Source organism: Mchenga conophoros, linkage group LG4, assembly GCF_057382185.1.
Source record: "Mchenga conophoros isolate Kocher_MC1m ecotype Shallow Benthic linkage group LG4, M_conophoros_male_GT1.1, whole genome shotgun sequence".
In the NCBI taxonomy this organism is placed as follows: Eukaryota; Metazoa; Chordata; class Actinopteri; order Cichliformes; family Cichlidae; genus Mchenga; species Mchenga conophoros.
Window position 1 is genome coordinate 30708598 of NC_140529.1, and position 17827 is coordinate 30726424.

Here is a 17827-nt window from a genome sequence, read left to right on the forward strand (position 1 = left end):
GCTTTCACCAATTCCCCATTTTCCCCATGAGTTTCTGCTTCCTTACCAGTGTTGGTCAAGTTACTTGAAAAAAGTAATCAGTAACTAATTACCGATTACTTCCCCAAAAAAGTAATCCCATTACTTTACTGATTACTTATTTTCAAAAGTAATTAATTACTTAGTTACTTTTTAAAAACACAATTTACAACCTGAAGAGGTGATAAAGCGATAGATCTTTCAGCCCAATTCTACTTTTTCTACATAATCCATCATACAAAATGTAATCAAATGGAAAAGTCCCTTTTTAAAACTTGTTTTTTTAGTTTTAATCTTTTAACTTTATACATCAATAATTATATGCAACATTCTCTGACTGGAAGAAATTTGCTTAACATTTAAACTTATCTTCTGCACATTCCAGCACATAAAATTTTTTTTTTTTTTTTTTGTGTTTACACTCACTCTTTCAAATAGATGCAAGTAAAACACAGCAGAAAATAAATAACATCAAAGACTACCGGTCCTGTTGCTCTATTTTCACCTGTAAAGCAGGACTGGCGTAGGCGGAGGTTTGCCTTGGTGCAGGTGTGCCGCGGCGGTCAGTTGAAGAATCCACGAGTTTCTCAGCGCACTCGGTGCTTGCTTGGAAGTTTAGGGGTTTTTTTCATGGTAAAGAGAAGTTTTCTTCCCACGCACAACGGACGCTAATGTTTTTGTCACTTTTTATGGAATTAAACTCAAAATAAGGTCAGTACTTCCACGCTTTAAACGCTGCACGCTCATACTCTCTCCTGCATTCCATATATGATCCATTGTTGATCTGCACACAGCTGTTGTCACGAACGTCGCACTTGCTTACGTCACTGTCATGAGACATTCTGGCAAAAAAATCACGGTTTTAGTAACGCAGTAACGCAGCGTTCCTACGGGAAAGTAACTGTAATCTAATTACCGTTTTTGCAATAGTAATCCCTTACTTTACTCGTTACCTGAAAAAGTAATCAGATTACAGTAACGCGTTACAAGTAACGCGTTACTGTAATCATATTACTAACTATGTTGATTACAAGTAACGCGTTACTGCCCATCTCTGTTCCTCACTGCAAATAGTTAACCTCATTCACTTTAACCTTATTCCCTTAAGAAGGGCCACCGTGGGGAGTCAAACTAATGAGACGATTTTATTTATAGAACCTGCTTGTTTTTAGTGCCAGTGTTTCGAAAAAGTATTGCAAGAAAACGCGATAAAGTCTTTTTATAAATTGTCATACCCCTCATTTGAAATCTGCATTGATGTATTACACTGCTGTGCTATGGTCTAATTTGCAGTGCCATATTCAGGTAAAAAATGTGAATGTCAGTAGAACAAAGACAAACTATAACATAAAATCTATTTACACAGAATAAGTCACGTTAATGACTGATTACCTAATTACATTATGTAGAACTAATCAGTATCCCTCAAGTGCTGTCACTTTACTGTGGACCGCTGTAAGACATATTACTAACTATGTTATCGGGATTTTTTGTTTTTTTTTGAGTAACTACTTTTGTACTTTCAAGCATTTTCTGTGACAAAATACATTCTTGAGTTTAGATTTTTACAAAGCACTCTTTTTCCCCTCCTCTGGTCTCCACAGGAATTTCTCTCCGCAAGTAATCTTTTCTGGACATCTTAACATCTGTACATTCAATTCAATCAATACTTTCCATTTGGACAATGAATGGATTTACGTAATTGAACCTCTGGGGTCTGCCAGTATACCATTCAGTCAAGTAAATGGTTCAACAGCTTACTGATAGCACTAATTTTGTTGCACTGAGCTGAAAACAGTGAAATCTGCAATATAATGACTAGAATAGTGTTCAGAGAATATACAGACGTACAGTGTAGCACTCACAGATGTTACACTGTATACAAACAGTAAGCACTAAAGCCAGCTGAAGGAATTTCCTCTGATGTCGCATTATCCTTTGATAAGCCTGTCAAAGACTCTGTAACATCTCTGACAAATCATGTGCAATTTCAGGAAGAAGATGGCATTTTTTTGGGGGGGGGGGTTCTGCCATTTTAGCAAACAGCATGAACTCTGGTAGTTCTACCTGCATAACAGATACTTGTATGATACAAACTTAATTCAGTAGTGCATTTTTCTCACAAAAGAAACAGACGTCACAGTTTCCTTTGCACCTGCAGCTGATGCTTTCCTTCCAATAGCTCTTTTTTTTTTTTTTTTTTTTTTTATTCCTATTTATTCTATTTATCCCCTTTGTATATTTTATTTATATTTGTCTCTGTATTTATATGTGTGTGTGTGTGTGTGTGTGTGTGTGTGTGTGTGTATATATATATATATATATAACAATTCTGTAACTGTAACTTCGGTCGTTGCTGTGCTTTTTGGAAGTCGAATTTCCCAGAGGAACCCACCCGAGGGATTAATAAAGTTCTATCTTATCTTATCTTATCTTATCTTATCTTATCTTATCTTTTTTTCTCAACTGCACTGCTTGCCTAAATGCAGCAATTAGATGAAGTCATTTACACCCTAGGGCTCTTTAGCAGGCAAGACTTCTCTTGTCTGAATACATTTGTATTTCTGAATTGCATGTTAAAGAGTCATAAAAAGTGAGGAAATGTATTTGTGTGTATTTAAGCGCGTTTTCGTCTGTAAAAGACATCTCAGGCTATCTGATGTTTTGTCATCGTCACAGATTCATCCACAATTGCAAAAATCTTGAGGAAAAAGTGACATAGATGTGTTGTTACTTATTCTCAGAGGGATGGAACAGACTCCAATTCTGATATGATATTTTCAAGCAAGCGTCTAACTTTGATGTTGCAGTTTTACAGAACTGCCGCACTCAGTCTGAATAGTTTGCGGTGCATGAATCCCATCAAAAATTACGGAAACATGACAGAAAGCAGCCTCAAGAGATTACTGTAGATTTTCAGTCCAGTCGAGAATGCCTGAAATACATTTTTTCTGCTCACAGAGCGTGGAGTTGTTCCGCTTTCATGTAAACTAAAAGGAATTTTGAAATTAAGCATTTCTTTAGAGAAGCAAAGGTAAAATGTAGATTAACAGTTAAATGTCACACAACAGGTGGTTCCTTTTTCATCCAGCTCCACCTGTGTTTGTCATTGATTCAGTGCAAAACAATGATGTTGAATAATTATGCCTTTTAGCAAAACGTCCAAAGGACTGTGAAAGCACTACCCCACCCACAATAACACTAAACAAAACAACAGAACATATATTCATTTCACTACCGAATATAAGACACATTTCTTCTTATACTTCTTTAAGACTGTAGGCTTTATCCCTGCCCTTTAGTTTTTTCCTGTTCTGTAAAGTGCAGCAAACTCAGGAATTACTGCTCCCAGTAACAGGATGAACACTATATCAAAACAATAATTTGCAATACTTGTGATGCTTACATCCTTGCTTGACCATTTGAATCTCCGATCTGATTAAAAGGCGACGAGCCTTTCTTAACACATTTGCACAACCTACTTTTATTCATGCAGATGTCATGCATGTCTTCAGAGGTGCATATAAGAGATGTGCTTGGTTTCAACTAACTGCTCCATGTCACATGTACTGAAAGCATGAAGCCAGCAATTATTACCTTTTAGAAACTGTACATTGGAAGCTATTCCTGCATAATGCAGACACTTCTAAGTTGTGATCCATCTCACTAACTACCCCCCATTTTCAAAGTCAAGGTGGTTTCATCACCATATTCCCACACTAAGCTGCAATGTAACAATAAGGTGATATTCACTTAACATTTAAAGCAATTCAACCCAGTACAAATACGTTTATGTGTTACTATAATACACAAATCTATAATTGTTTGCCTTGAGGTCCTACTACACCAACAGGAGTAAAGAAATCAAAATTAGCACCTGAAGGTTCTCATCCAAATCGAATATTATCGACAACAGCATCTAATTTATGCAGGTTATATTATGCCGTCATCATGTTGCCTAGCAACCACCTATGAATGGGGTAAAAATAACTCAAGGTGTTTTGGGGTTTATGAACCTACAATACCTTTATAAAAATTACCTATCATTTTAATTCCCAAGCAATAACATGCAATTTGTGTCTGCAAGACTTGAATGCATACATGCATGATATTTTATGATGTCATTGTGATATTTAGCAACCACTTAATAATGGGCTAAAATCACAGGTCAAAGTTTTCAGATTATCTATCAGTTTTGAAAAAAATTAAAAAGGCTCAAGAACAAACCCCAACATAGAAAAGAACTACGATTCATTTGAATCCCAATAAAGTAAAATTAAATGCCCTTTATTTGTGATGGTAAGCATGACTGTAAAAGAAATACGTTCAATAAGAAGTTCAATAAGGTGAGATCATTTGAAAGGACAGGACCCTACAGAGTCTAGATGCTGGTGGTGGTGAAGATGATTGAGGCCTTGGTGGAACACTGAATGATTTGGGTTAGGTGCAAATGGGGAGGAGGTGACTGATGGGCTCAAAGATTGTCTCATAGAAAGTGGGTGAGAAGATGATTTGACTAAAGAAATAGTGTCAGTTTTGAGATTGACAGTGTGGGAAAGTAGTAGTGATGAACAAACTAGCAGCCTGACACCCAGAAAAGCAGGCAGATGAGTGATTTAGATCTTCCTTATTAAACAATATGTAATACATCTATTTTTTGCCGCTTAACGGAGAAAATAGATAGGGTCATGGGGTGGGCTGGAGCCTATTCCAACTGTCACAGGACAAGAGACAGGTCAGTTGAACAGGTTGTCAATCTGTCACAGGGCTAGCACAGAGAGACAGACAACTATTCACACTCACATTCAGACTTATTCAGGATTGCCAATTAACCTATCTCCATGCTTGTCTTTGGATTATGGGAGGAAACCAGAGTACAGGGAGAGAACCGACGCAGACACGGGGAGAACATCCAGCCAGATGGTGGTTCTTCATGCTGTGAAGACATGGCTAATCACCACTGTGCCACCCTGTTTTTTGTTAGTACATTTTTAAAGCTCTTCTGACAGCATATATTGACCACGCAACTTTAACCAATTTGTTTTCTAAATGGAAGTTAAGTGGAAAATATCACAGAAAGTCAAAATATATTCTCCTGATATTCAATCAAACTAGAAGCATTACAATTGCATTCATGAAGCCAAATGAATGGTGGTGCAGTGGTTAGCACTGTTGACTCACTCACCTGGCCAGGTGTGTGTCTGTGTGAAGTTTGCATGTTCTCACTGTGTTTGTGTGGGATCTTCCTGGGGTACTCTGGCTTCCTCCCACTGTGGGTGGGACCAATTAGTTAATTGGTGATTCTAAATTTTCCATAGGTGTGAATGGTTGTCTGTCTGTGACCATAATAAGAATAAGCGGAAGAGAATGGAAGGGTGGAAGAAAAATTAATGAACAGTTTTATCGTTCATGAATTGCCATTAATCTACAGTATAAGGAACCTGCTACTTCTATTTCCTAGAACTTATTTTAATTTATGTATTTATTTAGCTCATAGAGCAAAGTTTGAACCCCAGGTAAGGTATTAAATAAAAACAATTTTACCAGCTTTAGTGTAGCAGAGAATTTGGCTCCCCTGTTAATGGCCCTAATTAAGGAGCCTTAATTAATAATACAACGTCTTAAAAAACAACATAAGTGGTGGATGTTACTAAAGCTTTAGTGCCATTACAATGTAACTGCGTTATTAAGTGTTTTTAAAGACGCTTGAATACTATCAGTCAGTTATGAATTACTATGGTATCATAGTAATTCTGTACAGAATACTGTTTGTTGTTGATAATAAATGGTATAACGTGTATTTCCCAACTGTGATTCTCCAATAAATTTGGAAAGGGAAGTTTTAAAGCTTTTTGTTAAACAGCAAATGTTTTATTAAAAGGACCTTTTTATATTTTTCATTTTAGAATATGAAATAGTGTGTGTCTGATATGGTTGGATAATACACTGGGGAATGTTTCACACCCCAACAAGCATGAATTACTGGGCCAGTAGCGTAAATGAATAAAGGGAATGTTTATCTTCCACAGGACATGTGTTGCTTAAATTTAACCACATAATCTTTCTCAAATTTGATACAAAATGCACACAAAACTGCTGCAGGTCACACAGTTTCAGTTAGCTCATTAATTTTGTGGTAATTATGAAAACAAATCCTACGGGCTGTGTTCTCTGTATTCTCCAACTGTAAAAAAGAAAGAAAAAAAAAGCTCTTTAATATTATTTAGTCGTACACATTTTATTTCTTACATTTGCTAAATTTCATCACATTGTACATATTTACATTTTTTTAAAAACACTTGTGAGAAACCACAAGACAGACTATTCTAACAGTGAAACAAGAAAAAAATCGAAATTAATCAACTGTTGTGTGTCAGATGACTGTTATCATTGTTTTTGCATTTCAAATTTTATGGATGAAAGCATTCAATTCTAAAATATCTCAGGGAAATCCAGCCATAACCAACTTTAAGATGAGAGGAAAATAATCTTTACACATTAGTCTCAATTCTGAGACTCTCTCTGGGTTATTTTCACCGCAGATGTCACGGTCCGGGGTAGCGGCCGTGTGGAAAGTGGAAGGAGGACCCAAAATGCAGCACTTATTCAGATGTGAGGGTGATTTATTGTTAATAACAAACACAAAGTGGAGATGGCAAACAGAACTAAGGACGAAACTAAACTGGGATAAACTACACAGAGGAGTGGCAAACCTGAACATGAAGGGAGAACAGCAGGGAGAACACGCAGAGGATTACACCAGGTAGGAACACAGACGACGCGACGAGGAGCAGAGGAAATCACATGCTATAAATACACAAAGAGACACTGGGAAATCACACACAGATGGGGGAAACAGCTGGACCTGATTAACCTGACGAGACAGGGGAACACTAACACCAGGGACCAACAGAGGGAGCACAAACCCAGAACCCAGTGTCTAAAATCCCAAACACAAACCATCCCAAAACAGCCATGAATAATAATGAAAGTAATAACAAAAAGTACATAAACATAAAGTCACTGAGTCATGGTCGCAGGACCATGACAGTACCCCCCCCTCAAGGGCTGGCCCCCGACAGCCACAGAAACACACCACCAGATCCGGGCGGGCGGCAGGGGGCCCAGGACGGAGGGACCGGACCACGACCACGGACGGAGGCCCCAGAGTCCCAAAACAAAGATGAACACAAAACCCACAGGGGAGCAGAGTCCAAAGCACAGTTCAGGAGGCCGTCCACGAAGAAGGCAGCGGCGGCGCGTAAAGAGTTCAGGAGGCCGGCCGTGCGGAAGGCAACGGCGGCCACACAGGCGATGGCGGTCCGGGGGCCGGCCGTGCGGAAGGCAACGGCGGCCAGTCAGGCGATGGCGGTCCGGGGGCCGGCCGTGCGGAAGGCAACGGCGGCCAGTCAGGCGACGGCGCTCGGCCAGTAGCCTAGCCAGCGGTCCAGAAAACGGCCGTTTAGCTCCAGACCCAAACGAGGCTGGGCCAGGCGAGGCTGAGGGCACGGAAGCCGGGACCGCAGCAGGCGGAGATGATGATGCAGACACAAAGGCTGGACCAGACGAGGATGCAGACACGAAGGCTGGACCAGACGAGGATGCAGACACGAAGGCTGGACCAGGCGAGGATGCAGACACGAAGGCTGGACCAGGCGAGGATGCAGACACGGAGGCTGGACCAGACGATGCTGATGAAGCTGATGATGGACCAGACGAAGATGAAGCTGAAGCTGAAGCCGGACCAGACGAAGATGAAGCTGAAGCCGGACCAGACGAAGATGAAGCCGGACCAGACGAAGATGAAGCCGGACCAGACGAAGATGAAGCCGGGCCAGGCGAAGATGAAACCGGGCCAGGCGTGGATGAAAACGGGCCAGGCGTGGATGAAAACGGGCCAGGCGTGGATGAAACCGGGCCAGGCGATGAAGAAGCTGCAGCTGAAGCTGGGCCAGGCGAAGCTGACACTGTAGCTGAAGCTGGGCCAGGTGAGGATGAAGCTGGACCAGAATCAGGCGAGGATGAAGCCGGGCCAGGCGTGGATGAAACCGGGCCAGGCGTGGATGAAGCTGGACCAGAATCAGGCGAGGATGAAGCCGGGCCAGGCGATGATGAAGCTGTAACTGAAGCTGGGCCAGGTGAGGATGAAGCTGGACCAGAATCAGGCGAGGCTGAAGCGTCAGGCTGAGGCGTGGCAGTAGCAGGTGGTAGCGCTGCAGGTGATGGTACTGCAGGAGGCGGCGCTGCAGCCACAGGTGGAGAAGCAGCCGCAGGTGGAGAAGCAGCCACAGGTGGCCGGACGGGATCCTCGGGCCCCCCAGCCGACGTGGCAGCAGGTGTGGCATGAGGCTGGACGAGCTCCTCGGGCCCCCCAGCCGAAGAAGCAGGAGGCCGGACGGGCTCCTCGGGCCCCCCAGCCGACGTGGCAGTCAGTGTGGCATGAGGCTGGACGGGCTCCTCGGGCCCCCCAGCAGGCGAAGCAGGAGGCTGGACGGGCTCCTTGGGCCCCCCAGCAGGCGAAGCAGGAGGCTGGACGGGCTCCTCGGGCCCCCCAGCAGGCGAAACAGGAGGCTGGACAGGCTCCTCGGGCCCCCCAGCGAAAACAGCCGCAGAACCAGTGGGCACCGCAGCCCCCGGCACACACGAAACAAGACCAGTAGGCACGCGGGCCTCCGGCACACATGAAACAAAACCAGTAGGCACGCGGGCCTCCGGCACACATGAAACAAAACCAGTAGGCACGCGGGCCTCTGGCACATGTGAAACAAAACCAGTAGGCACGTGGGCCTCTGGCACACATAAGGAGGGCTGCAGCTGCGCAGAGCACTGACCCTGCTCAGGCAGTGACAGCCCGGTGCAGTTCACAGCTGGCATCTTGGCCACCAGGGGTCCAGAGTAAGCTGAGGGTAGTAACCCCGCCTCTGGGGAAGCCCCGGAGTGAGTAACAGTCACTAATGTTGCCAGCTGTTGAGGAACAGGTCCGTAATGTAACAGTTCATCTCCCTGCCTAGAAACAGCGGTGGAAAAACAGTGTGAAAACTTTGATTCAGCTATTACCGGAACCGTGGGTTGTAGCGATGCTAGCGGTGATGGTGGTGGCTGAGTGGCTAACTGGAGCGGCGGCAGAACAGGCAATTGCGCCCCCAGGGAGGCTAACGGCTGAGCTACTGACTGGGGAGCTTGTGGCCGAGCACTGAACTGAGCCGGAGAATGGCGATAAAGTCCTGGCTCAGAAGGGGTGGCAGAGACACAGTCTGTTAGTCTTGCAGAGGGTCTGTACACGCCCACTTGGGAAGGATCAGTCACCACGAAGGTGGGTAAGCGATCCATACAGTCTCCCATCCCGCTCTGAATAGCCCCAGAAAACAAAGTCCCGGAAACTGGGGAAGCCAGAACATGTCGCTCGCTCACCGCCTCGGGCTGCTCGAAAGTAAAAGCAGACGGGGGTTGAAGTCCGAGGTCCAAAAGGAGGAACTCCCGCTCCCACGAACAAAGCGAGCCCAGAAGCCATGGGAGACCGGTCACCAGACGCTGTAGCCGCCTCTCTATAGCGCGCTGGGACGTGCCACCCGGGCTTTCCAGCCACAGGTCGATCAGCTCCTGTGTGGCATTGATTAGATTCTCCCGTAGCTCCTTGGACGGGTTAAGCGCTGCTGGGTCCATCTTGTGGTCGCGTCGTACTGTCACGGTCCGGGGCAGCGGCCGTGTGGAAAGTGGAAGGAGGACCCAAAATGCAGCACTTATTCAGATGTGAGGGTGATTTATTGTTAATAACAAACACAAAGTGGAGATGGCAAACAGAACTAAGGACGAAACTAAACTGGGATAAACTACACAGAGGAGTGGCAAACCTGAACATGAAGGGAGAACAGCAGGGAGAACACGCAGAGGATTACACCAGGTAGGAACACAGACGACGCGACGAGGAGCAGAGGAAATCACATGCTATAAATACACAAAGAGACACTGGGAAATCACACACAGATGGGGGAAACAGCTGGACCTGATTAACCTGACGAGACAGGGGAACACTAACACCAGGGACCAACAGAGGGAGCACAAACCCAGAACCCAGTGTCTAAAATCCCAAACACAAACCATCCCAAAACAGCCATGAATAATAATGAAAGTAATAACAAAAAGTACATAAACATAAAGTCACTGAGTCATGGTTGCAGGACCATGACAGCAGAAGAATGCTGATTTAATGTGAAGGGGTGTATATTCATTTCAGGGCACAGCAACAAAGCAACAAATGGAACAATTTTCTGGCATCGCTGACTCCGCTGTGAGATGCCAATGATGAAAGCATAAAGATGGCTTCATTCAACAGAACTTCACAAAATTGCATTAACATACTGAACATTCAACCGCCCTCTACCCACTTTGTTAGGTGTATGCCACTAATGCAAGGTTAGTTCCGTTTTTTCTTTTAATTCTTCATGGCATACATTCAGTGAGGTGTCGAAAACATGCCTCACATATTTTGGTCCATGCTGACATGATAGCGTCATGCAGTTGTTGCAGATTTATCAGCTGCATATCGATGATGTGAATCTCCCATTGCAACACATCCCAAAGGTATAAGATCTGGTGACCGTGGAGGCCATTTGAGTACAGTGAACTTTTGTCACGTTAAAGAAAGCGGCTTTTTTATCCTGCTGGAAGCAGCAAACAGAAAAATGATCATAAAATGATGGATATGGTCAGCAACAATACTGGAGTCACTTGGTACTTAGGGGCCGAAGAGTGCTAAGAATATATCCCTACAACATTATACTCCCTCTACAAGCATGAATGGTTGGTAAAAGGCAGGATGAACCCATGCTTTCATGTTTTTTATACCAAATTCTGACCCCACCTTCCAAATGTCACAATAGAAATCAAGACCCATTAAACCCGACAACATTTTTCCTAACTTTTGTTGCTTAATTTTGTTGAGCTTCTGCAAATTGTAGCCTCGGTTTCCTGTTTTCCCCTTAATTTTTTTTTTTTTTTTTTTTGGTCTTCAGCTGCTGTGCTGTACATATTTTAGTGATATTATCTCAATGAATGGCCTCAGTCTGGTCATTCTCCTCTCACCTCTGGCATTAGCGAGGCATTTTTGCCTGCAGAACTGCCACTCGCTGGATATTTTCTCTTTTTCAGACCATTCCCTGTAAACCCTAGAACCCTACACCCTAGCTCCTTAAATAGTCAGACAAGAACAACTGGCAACACTAACCATGCCACCGTTCTTTCATCATATTGATGCTCAGCTTTAACTTCACCAAGTTGTTTTAAGGATATATACATGTCTACAGCGGGTTCCTGCCTTGTAATTGGCTGATAAGATATTCCTATATATACAAGCAACTGAACAGGTTTACCTAGTAAAGTGACTGTTGAGTGTACATTTGAACATTTTGTTTTATATTTTAAGATCTTCTTTTCCTCCACTGCTCTCCTTTATTTATTTTTGAGAATCTTGGGGAGGTTTAGTCAGCTATGATGGCTAAACCTCCTTCCTTATTTGGAAAGAAACCTAAATCTCTTTCTGTACTGCTATTTTATTACATGGGAGGATCTGGGGAAATGTATAATACCACGTTTTTTCCTTCCCTGACTCAGTGGCTGGCCTGAGTCAGGGACTCTAGGTCTACAGGGTATTACAGGAACACTTTCACATCTCGTATTAGCAGTTTTATTTCTCATTATTTGTTTATATGACATAAATTAACAGCTGTTATGTAAATTAATTGTCATCTGTGTTATTTCTGTACAAACTTTACAAGATTTAATTAGTTGCAGGCCTGTATTGTAGCCGTTGTCATTACAGATTAATCTGCTGATTATTGTCTCCATAAATTAATTCAGTCTTTGGTCTATACCAGGGGTGGGCAATTCCAGGCCCCGAGGGCCGGTGTCCTGCAGGTTTTAGATCTCACCTTGGGTCAACACATGAGAATCACATGATTAGTTCGTTACCAGGCCTCTGGAGAACTGCAGGAGCTAATTTAGCCATTTAAATTAGCTGTGTTGGTTCAAGGACACATCTAAAACCTGCAGGGACACCGGCCTTCGAGGCCTGGAGTTGCCCACCCCTGGTCTATACTCTATCAGAGGATGGTGAAAAATTATTTTCCAGGGTCTAAGCTGATATACTGCAGGCAATAAGCTTTTTTTTTTTTATTGTATATCAAATATTCCGATAAAACATTCAGTACACTGGGATGAGAGGGTTGGGGTGTGGTCTCTGTTTAAGTAGACATAAACACTAATGTATCTCACACAATTTGCTAAGTGCAGTGTTATAACAGTTATCAAAAATAAATAGCTATAAATAGCCATTTATTTACCACATGTGTTTGCAGCTGCCACTAAAAAAGTAGAGTATGCTAAGTGTGTGCTAAGACAATTTTGTTAACATTAAAAGAATGGCAAAAAGAATAAAGAAATTTCATATTCTCCGCTTTTTATTGGAAATGAATTCTGCTAAGATACAGCAGTATCGTGTCGGAGCATGTCAGGCAGCAAAACGGTACAGTGGTTAGAAGGTTCTACAAAGGTACTCTGTCTTCTTCCCACAGTCTCACTAAGTATGTTAAATGGTTATTCTAAATTGGCTGTAGGTGTGAATGGTTGTTTGTCTGTTCTATGTTAGTTCTGCAATAAACTGGAGACATGTCCAGTGTGTACATAAAACCATCTGTCCTTTTGTACCCATTCATCTTGGCAACTGTATAATAGGAGGGATTAACCACAGTATATGTGTAAAATGCCACCAAAAGGGATTATGCTGTTTTATTGATTAAACTATTGTGTAAGGTGCTGTATATGGATTACGCGTGCCTAGCTTATGTTTGGTCACGTATGTTTTTCGAGGATTATCGAAGTATTTGTGGGCTGACACATAGAAATGGGCCTTGTGCCTCGTGTCTGTGGAGTGTTTAGCATTACACAGTATATTGGACAGTCTTTGGCACACGAAGTCTATGTGCAAGTCAAGTAACTAAAAAGTGGTGTGATACAACAGTCCCTGAGTTCAACATGGAAAAGTGAGTGCACTATTGCAGTATTCAAACATGTTCCTCTATTTTTTGACCAACACATTTTGGAATCTGGCCACAACCCACAGCACACTGGTGATATGAAGAAGATTTCCTATATATTATGTTTGCAGCGTCAAAGGTCAATTCTAACGTTTTATGTTTCAAGACAAAATTTTAAAAGATCATCTGGGACATTACTGCTCTTAAAATTAAACGCAACCTCAGATTAACAACAAAATGTGACATGTTACACTATGCCAATATTTATTTAATAAAAATACATCAAAATGTAGATGCAATGTGTGGAAAAACAAGAGGGTGAGTAGCACTAGGTACTGCTAATGAAATAAATCTGATTAACTGGTGATCAAGTTTTGACAGTTTGCTGAGATGGAACATTCATGTGTGTGTTAGCACAATGCCGAAGAGGAAAAGCATCAGCAATGATCTTAAAGAGGCTATTGTTGCTACCCGTCAATCTGAAAAGCGCTGTAAGGCCATGTCCAAACAATTTGAAGCCCATCTTTCTACCGTGAGAAAGATTATTCACAAGTCTAAAACATTCTATTTTCCCAAGAGTGGAATCCCCAGCAAATTCACCCCAAGATCAAACCGTGCAATGCAAAAAATCTAAGCGCTACATTTCAAACTCTACAGGTCTCAGTTAGCATGATAAATATTAAAGTTCATGACAGTACAATTAGAAAAAGACTGAACAAATATAGCTTATTTGGAAGGGGTGCCAGGAGAAAACCTCTTCTCTCTAAACATGATATGGCAGCATGACTTAGGTTTGCAAAATTGCATCTGAACAAACCACTTTTTGAATAATGTCCTTTGAACAGATGAGATGGTTTTGCACCCACGGGTAAAAAACTGATCATTGTCAGACAGAAAACGATTACTTTAAGTTATTGCTGCCAAAGGTGGTTCCACAAGCTATTGAAGCATGGGGTGTCCTTAGTTTTTCCACACAGTGCTTCTGCATGTTGGCTTAGTTATTGTTAAAGAAATCATGACCTGGTATAATACGTCATGTGGTGTTGTTCTTCTGAAGATGAGTTGAAATCATTTTAAAACCCTTTTAGGACCAGATCATCTTTTTTAATAATGTCCTGATATGTAAAACCTTCTATTTCACATGATTATGGCTTGGAGCCACTGATATACAAGATGAATCTATAAATGAAGGAATGTTTGCTAGGAATAGTTTTGGTGATTTGCAGTGCAAAAGTGTGCGAGAGGTCAAAATCTATCTATTTTGCATTTTCATTTAGAAATGTAAAACAGATTAGACTGTAATGATTAGACATTATTCACTAAATTAAAACAAAATAAATAGTATGAAATCTATCAAAACAGTCGATATTGTTATAAAGAAAGTGCCACCTTGGTCACACTCTGTAATTGAAAGGGGCGCCTCAGAAAGTACATATGTCCCCGAAGAAGGAGGGGTGACTGGAAACTGGCTGTAAACCGCTGGGCAGTTGGCTGTCAGCTGGCTTGTAGTTGTAGCTTTATATGATCCCAATGTGCAAATGGGGTTTTTAGGACAGCATCCTTTTAATCCACTTAAGAATTAATCTGCAGGTTGCTGCAAGACCTAAAATCATAAACAACTTAAGAGCAGCAACCTTTTAAAGTTTTTTATTGAGCAGCAGAGTGCCATGTCAGCTCTAAAAGACAATGTAGTGTATTAGAAACCTGCTGTAGAGCTCACATGCAGCTCACAGTTTTTGAAGTTTGCTCTGTGTTAACTCAAAGAAAGTTTAAGTTTGGTTTGTCCTTTCCCATCTTTTTTGATTTTCACATAGAATATACAGTAACTACAAAGTATACAGTAACCGTTTAACAATAAAAGCACAGAGGTTTTGCGCAAAAACATATTTGTAAATTTCTTCTTATTGCAAACATAAATCTCTACTACTGCTGGATTTGGTGTAAGACATAAAATTCTAGAGTCCGCTACAACCAAAGGAGCCAGTAAGTCGACCAGCAGACTCTAGTTTTTATATTCAGAGATAACATGGCTATTACCCTTACTGTAATGACTGTACATGGCAGCTCACTCAAATTTATCTCTCTAATATGAGAATCGCCACCTCCTCAGGTCATAAACCCTCGCAAATATCATATAAAGGAGCAGGAGAATTACTATGTGGTTAACAGTCATATAATAAGACGATTCCGCTGCAGATGAGTTACAGGTTTCATAACTTTATTGAACAAGCTGGAAAACTGCAATCCCCAGTGGCTGATAATTTCGCTATGTGTTTTTGTCTTGCGACACGTCTTGCAGCATGAAAGTATACCTCACAAACACCTCAAAATTTGAAGAGAACCAACATAATAATTCAGTTGAACAAGATTAATGCCTCAATTAACTGTTATCATCCAATCAGGAGCAGCGTCACAAAGTCTAAGATGCTCAAGATTTACAGTGCCACCTGATGGAGCAGATCTGGCAAGCAGTGTGTTCAAACAGTGGTTCATTTACACGTGTGATAATACTAAATAATATAAGTTCAATGGCCATGTTTTGGTCTCTATTAACTCATCAGAGAAATATGCGGCTCTTTAGGAGGTAATTGCTCTGTTTTGTTTACCAGCTAGTTGCAAACTTTATCTTTCTGACATTTCTTGCTGGACAAGTAGCGAAAGTGGATTTCTGAAGTGTTTTTGTTCAAAACAACTGTTTACTGGTTCCAAAAGGTCATGGAATTAGGAACAAAATAAAAATAAATGGTAAAAAGCTTGGAAAATGAATTCAATAAGGTCAGTCAGGGCATAAATAATTGTTAGTAAACCACTAGAAGCTTAATAAACATTTGTGATTAGAGCACTTTTAAGCATGAAATTGAAATGTTAATGAAAGCAATAAAGACACACGCACTGCTTTCAGTTCAACAGTCTGGACCTGCAGTCACCTGCTAATGTAACCCACATGTAGATGTTTTAAACAAGTTTCACTTGCTGAGCGTCAGCGCTAAAGATACTTAAAAGTGCCTGACTGTTGGCCTGAATTAGTTGTATGCCGGGGGCTGTGCCCAAAGAACTTCTGCAATCAGGTGGGGAAACGTATGAATACCGTGAATGAAGGAAAAATGGAGTAAAGTCCATGACATTTAAATGTTTCATGCTACATATGATACAAAAATCTTTCCTTTATTATTTCATCTGTTAAATATTAACATGAATGTAAATATTCAGTAGATAAGTAAGTAATAAGCCCAAAGAACCTGGAATAATGCATATAATTCATACAAAAACGTACTACCATAAAATATCAGTGACTATTGCTGTTTCATTTTGTTTTTTTGTTTTTGTTTGTCTATTACTTTCATACAAAAATGATTTTCTCAGTAAATACTAATAACCGTCTTCCCTAAAACAGTAGCAGAAATGCCTTCAGGGCAGATTACCACCTTCTCGCAAGGTTTAGAAATGCAATTAAAGTTATGAACAAAATTACTCAGCCAAAGTAGATTTGTTTTTGTCTCCTCCAGTTTAAGAACAACCCTCCGATGATAAGTTACTCATCCATTGTCACTGTGATTGCACATCCAGTTCCATGATAAAGAATAAGCTCATTTCAGTTTTGTCATGGACAATGTCACCTGATTTTATGCTGCTGAATCACAACAAAACAGCGATCAAAGTATCCACATAAATCATCACTGACAGGGCATTTAAAAAGAAATATACATTAAAATTTCAAATGCAAACTCATACCGTGCCTTGGCTGTGCGCAGACGTAAGCTTGGCAACAGCACACCCACATCTGGCACCAGATCATCAGTTGCATCTCTGTTTTCTACTTCTATCAGTATATTGATTAATAGTGACATTTTATTTATTTATTTATTTATTTATTTATTTATTTATTTATTTCATAACTGTAATCGCTTTGTGTGCAACAATGTAAACAATAAGCAGCAGAATACAAAACCAGATGGACAGCAGTATGGTGCATGCGTAACTTCCCTGGCAGTCAGTTTGGATCAGTTATACCTTTCAGCTACATGACTCACCAATTTGGATGAACACACAGAATCAGGATATCATCGAACTCAGATGCGCCACTGGCACAGAGACAAATTTCCTGCTTCTTGGAAACACGCAAAACATTGGCCAGGAATAATCAGCGAGTATGCTCTGCCATTTCTTTCACAATTCACACTGAATGACCTGGAAACATGCTGGTGTTCTTCTCTCCGACGAATAACAATAATATCTACCTATAGTCCTGTTGAGAAGGAGCAGCTATTTCCATGTTTAGTGCTGCAGTTGTTTGTCTGTAACACTGGAAATGAACCGATAAGACAATAGAACTTTTTTGTCATTGAGAGCAAAATGCAACAATCCAACTCAGTCTCCCCGAGAAATGACTCTATAGTCATAATATTCAGCAGTGATATTATGTCATTTTCAGCCCTGATGGCGGCGTATCAGTCGTTCAGTTCACCGCTGTGCTTCAGACTGAAATGTCCCATCAGCTGTTGGAGGGATTACTGTGAAATTTTGTGAAAATAAGGCTCCATCAAGAAAAGAGTGTCTTCTAGCAAAAATGTTGGACCAAGCTAAACTTTTGCTGCAGTGCGATGAGTACTGTACTTTTTCTTTAAATTCTTTAGTTGCATTAATATATTACTTAAAACAAACATTGTCCACGCTTTTCATTGCCTTATAGGTCAAACAAGGCTAGTCAATAATAGGTCAATGACCCCCAACGACCACAGGTTATTTGGGAAAAATCTATGTATGTAATATGCGTATTC